We start from the raw sequence: 6,000 nt of genomic DNA on the forward strand, positions 1-6,000 counted from the left end.
GCGAATGGGGCACTTAGCACTCCCAGTGTCTGCAAGGCCGAGAGAGAGAAAGGTGCTGGATCTGCGAACCTAATGGGTAGGCCACAGTGCGTAAACGAAGCACGCAACACAGTCAGCCTTCAGCGCCCGTGGCTGTCTGTTCCTTCAAGCTTTCTTGAAGCTCTAGATATAAAAAGTTTTCTAGATGAAGACTGATGCAGCCAACCAGGAAATCAAACTTTCTTTTTCTTTTCTTTAAAGAAGATCATCTAGCTTTTTCTCTCTTTTTTTATTTATTTATTTGAAAGAGTTACAGAGAGGCAGAGAGAGAGAGAGAGAGGGAGGGAGGGAGGGAGGGAGGGAGGGAGGTTGGTTTCCCATCTGCTGGTTCACTCCCCAGATGGCCGCAATGGCCAGAGTATGCCGATCCGAAGCCAGGAGCCGGGAGCTTCTTCCAGATCTCCCACATGGGTGCAAGGGCCCAAGGAGTTGGGTCATCTTCTACTGCTTTCCCAGGCCACAGCAGAGAGCTGGATGGGAAGTGGAGCAGCCAGGACTCAACCCAGCACCCATATGGGCTGCCAGCACTGCATAAGGGCAGCTTTCCCCGCTACACCACAGCACTGGTCCCGATTTTTCATTAACTTAATCAATTTAGGACCAGTCAGCAATTTCCTGGGACCGAGCATAACTGCTGAAGAATTTTAAATAGAAAAGCAACTATATCCAGGTGGTTTGGAAAAATGCCACTTATAAGAAAAGAAAAATATTATACACAGATGAATGGTTAGAAATTGGGGCCAGCGAGTAAAGCTGTCACCTGTGATGCCAGCATCCCATATGGGCACTAGTTCATGTCCTGGCTGCTCCACTTTCAATACAATTCCCTGCTAATGGCCTGGGAAAAACAGCATAAGATGGACCAAGTGTTTGGAGCCCTTCTACCCACGTGGAAGACCCAGATGAAGCTCCTAGCTCCTGGCTGCTGGCTCCTGGCTCCTGGCTCCTGGCTCCTGGCTCTTGGCTCTTGGCTCCTGGCTCCCGGCTGGGAATGAGCATATCCAAGTACCATGCCCTGGCTCCTACTGCACCCCCTCGGTTACCACTGGTTAAAGAGAGTCCATCACTCCCCCAAGCTTCACACACATGGGGTCCTGTGATCCTCCTGTATGCTTCAGGATGGGTGCAGGAACTGAACATGTCATTCCAACATCTGTAATAGTTATAATTATTGGGTAGCTGGGGCCGGCTCTGTGGCTCAGCGGGTTAACGCCCTGGCCTAAAGCATCGGCATCTCATATGGGCGCCGGTTCTAGTACCGGCTGCTCCACTTCCTATCCAGCTCTCTGCTATGGCCTGGGATAGCAGTAGAGGATGGCCCAGGTCCTTGGGTCCCTGCACCCGCATGGGAGACCTGGAAGAAGCTCCTGGCTCCTGGCTTTGGATCGGCCCAGCTCTGGCCATTGCGGCCATCTGGGGAGTGAACCAGCAGATGGAAGACCTCTTTATCTCTCTGCCCCTACCTCTCTCTGTAAATCTTTCAAATAAACAAAATAAACCTTTTTAAAAAATTATTGTGTAGCTGAATGCTGTCACTTCTTTTCAGCATCAGAGTATGAATTCATGATTGAGTTGTGGTCAAGGTGTGCTACTGTGATTCTTTATGGAAAGAAGAATAGAAGTCCATTATCACAGGTACATGATCCATTCATACCGGTGGTGGTAAAATATGCCACAGTACACTGAGGAAATGAGCAACCCAAACCTAAAAATGCAAGGTGGGAAACTGCCTGACATGCACTACTGGAACCATGTACACTCAGAAAAACCTTGGTTCTAAGCTGCTGCTGCTGCTACATTTCCTTTTTTTTAAAGATTTATTTCATTTATTTGAAAAAGTTATAGAGAGTGGTAGAGATAGAGAGAAAGGTCTTCCATCCACTGGTTCACTCCCCAGATGGCCGCAACAGCCGGAGCCGCGCCAATCCGAAGCCAGGAGCCAGGAGCTTCTCCTGGGTTTCCCACGTGGGTGCAGGGGCCCAAGGACTTGGTCCATCTTCTACTGCTTTCCCAGGCCATAGCAGAGAGCTGGATTGGAAGAGGAGCAGCCGGGACTAGAACCAGTGCCCATATGGGATGGCGGCACTACAGGTCAGGACTTTAACCAGCTGAGCCACAGCACCGGCCCCTACATTTACTTTTATGAATAGACATTTGGATTCAGCAATATAACATCATCTAAGCTAATGTTTTCATAGTTTAATTTGATATTAGCTTATAAATTTGAAGTGCTTCTATCACTGAGGTATAAAAAGATTGCCATAGTTTTGCTTATTAAATAACAATTTGACAAGCAATTTAAGATATTACAAAGGGGTGTGTTAGAATGTTTTTGCATGGGCTAGCGTTGTGGCGTAGAGTGGTTAAGTTGCTGCCTGAGATGCCAACATTCTTCATGGGTGCTGGTTCAAGTCCCAGCTGCTCCACTTCCAATTCAGAGTCCTGCCAATGTGCCTGAGAAAGCTGAAGATGGCCTAAGTCTCTGCCTCACTCTTGGCTTCAGTCTGGCCCACCCTTGGCTGTTGTGGCCATCTGGGGAGTGAACCAACAGATAGAAGATATTCTCTGTCTCCCCCGCCCCCCGTAATTCTGCCTTTCAAATAAAATAAACAAATCTTAAAATGAATATGTTTTCATACCTGTATCTTGTAAAAGTTAGAAATATATTGCATAAATTAGAAAATCATTCAAAATGACCCAATCCAACAAATACATTGGCATCTCCATCTTATTGGACAAGGTATGGGCTGTAGACAAAATAGAGCCCATGTTGTAAATCAAAACCTATTCTTAAATGCTGGTACCGCCACTGAGCAAGTTTTCTAACTTCTCTTTGCACGTATTTCTGTAAGCAAATACAACAGCCCCAAATCGTAAGGTAATGTGGGTGTCACCACTGTTGACATAGTCCCTATTTCATGGGCAATGGCAGGGATCCAGAGAGCTGATGTTTGTGGTCCCAGGAACATGATGGACTCGCTGTCCTTGGTAACAGCCATTATGGAAGCTGTCGCTGTGACTGCTCCAAGTGCCAGTGAGGGTTGAAGCCTCTCACTGAGCTCTCGTTGGCTGCCTTGGAAGACCAGCCTTTTGGCGGAGGACTCTCAAGCCTTCTCCTACCCCCAGTAATGTTCTGCATCTGCCCAGATGGATCCATTCGGCTCAAACAGACGTGGAACTCTGGCAGTTTTTTGAGGTACTTCATTAAAGTAATGAAGCAAGTCAGATCATTAACATACAACATTCACAAGCAATAGTCACTGCAGGAGTAGAAATATTAACCCTGGAAATTACACAGAAAGCATAAGAGTCCTTTTGATGGTTCTGATCTGTGTAACTCTACACACAATTTGTTACTGAGCAAAATCATGTTAGATAGACACTTTGATTTCTCTGCTTGCTTAAAATTCGCTTTGCCCTTGCCTCCCAGGGGTTTCATGGAGCTATGCACAAAGGGGGGAAAATGGACGTTCAAAGCACTTATTCAAGAGAACTTGGGAGTGAGTTTTGTTGTTTTTCTCCTGCTGAAAACATTCTTCTCTTCTATATATCTACATTATGAAGCCACTAAGAGACATAATTCCACTTAGGTACATAAATATTTATAACCTAATGTGCAGAACACTGCAATAATAAAATCTAGGAACAATTTTTTCAAACATCAATGACTTTAATTTGGTGTTGGCAATTAGAATTTTCAAAACACAGAGGCTATGAATATGAGTGCCTAAATTGATCTCCAACGAACCATCTTTCATAAGCATATGCATCGTTTACGCTTTGTAAACACCAAAGGCTTTGAAAAGCAATTGCTCAACAAATATTTTTCTTAATGTCACTTTCTCATTACAACAGCCCCAAATCATAAGGTAATAGTCAACTAATGAATTTCTTCCTCAGGTTAGAGTTCTAAATGAAACTTTCCACGTCAGGAATTTTGCTCACAACCACGTTGAAACTCAAATAATTTTATGCATAAGTACAACCTTCAAAAAGTAATTGGTAATAACTGTAGCAAATGCCTTGTATTATTCCCAACCTAATTCTCAAATTTGATTTTCCAGTGTAAAACTCAAAGCAAAACAATAACCAATCATCCAGCTAATTACTGTGAAATACTAAGGCATCTTTCCACTGATTTAGTTTGTAATATGCTTTGCTTTTATTTACCTATGATGCACTCAACACATTACAACTTCTTTATTCTTATGAAAATTAATGGTAAACAGAGTCATACTCTGGGTGCTAGAGGATAAGACTCCTTATCATTTGCAAAGTAATCTGCCTTCTCCCTCCCATTCCCTTACTCAGGAGCTAAAAGCATGTTGGCAACTTCCAACACAAGAAGGCAATCTGTGAGGTTCACCTGAGCCAGGGGCCAGGTTCCAATCACATTTCAATCTTTAAGAAAAAGGACAACATGGCTTTGACTTAGAATTTATATTTCTCCCTAGAAATTGTTAAAATTTAACCAACTAGATATTCTAACGGTATTGTGTCTAAAAAAACTTCCTTGGTCACAAATGAAGACTTCAAATTCCTTTTTTCCTTTTTAAAATTAATTCAGAAAGATCTGTTGCCAACCAGGAAACATACAGGAATCTATTTCTGTTGGCCTTGGTAAATGAAAACAAGAAAAAAATCCACTTTATGTTTCCATCCAGATATTTGGCACAGCAGGTAAGTAGGCTACTGCTTGAAACTTCTGCAATTCATGTCAGAGTACCCGGGTTTGAATCCTGGCTCCATTTCTGATTTCAGTTTCCTGCTAATGATCATGCTGGGAGGCAGCTAGGGATGGTTCAAGTGGTTTGGGTTTCCTACCCCTCCCTTGGGATACCCAGATCAAGTTTCTGGCTCCTGGCTTCAGCCTGGCACAGCCCTGGCTATTGGTGCCATTTGGGGAAGGAACCACGAGTTGGAATATCTTTCTCTGTCTCTACTTTTCTCTGTGTTTCAAATAAAAATGAAAGATAAATGAAGTTTTGAAAATTTGAGAAGCAAGGAAAAAGAGAGAGAGAGGGAGGAAGGGAGGGAGGGAGGGAGGGAGGGAGGGAGGGAGGTACAGACAGACAGAAGCAGGCAGTGCTTGCATCTCCTCTGTAACTATGTAAATGCCCATGAGAGCTAGCATAAGGCCAAGGCCAAAGCCAGGGATTCAATCTAGGTCTCTGTTATGGGTGGCATGGGTCCAATGACTTGGGCCATCACCCGTTGCCTCCTAAGGTCTACACTGGAGGGAAGGTCAAATCAGGAGCTGGAGCCAAGAATTTAACTAGGCACTTTGATGTAGGCATAGGGCATCATAACCAGTGTCTTAACTGCTGGGCCAAACATCCACTCCAGGAAAGTGCCAATCAAGTAGGTGACATCAGCATGTTCCAGTTATCAGGCCATGTTTATGTCTATAGGCACACATAATTTTAAAAGGTTATGAAAATTCCACCCCAGGACCTGCTTCCATAAACATTTCTTTCTACTCATATGTGGGGACCCATGAGCCGGCCATGGGCCCACATGCTAAGGCTTGGCTTGCTGACCATTGGCAATAGTCACTGCTGTGTGGATGTTTATGGTTTCTATTAAGCTGCGATACCGGGACCGTTTCATAACCCCAGGCTAGAGTCAAAACAACTATGGCCTTGGGGCTTCCCGTACTTCTTTTCCCACTGACCAAGGCTGAGAAAACACCAGGTGGAAGCTTGTTGTTAGCACCCGAGTCGCCTGCTACGTGACCAGGAGCTTGATTGGATGAAGGTGCGTGATCACCTTTATGGTTGGACAAGGAGCGCATGGACTGTGCGTGACCAGGCACCCGACTGGAGCACCGCCGCATGGACTGTAGCATGGACTAAGCTTGCATTACATGCTTCTGCAATGTTATACCATATAAGCTGTTTGTGATATGGTACGGGAGCTTCCCCTTTCTTTCGGAGCTCCCCTTGCTCAAGGGTTTCTCTT

Source organism: Oryctolagus cuniculus, chromosome 11, assembly GCF_964237555.1.
Source record: "Oryctolagus cuniculus chromosome 11, mOryCun1.1, whole genome shotgun sequence".
Lineage (NCBI taxonomy): Eukaryota > Metazoa > Chordata > Mammalia > Lagomorpha > Leporidae > Oryctolagus > Oryctolagus cuniculus.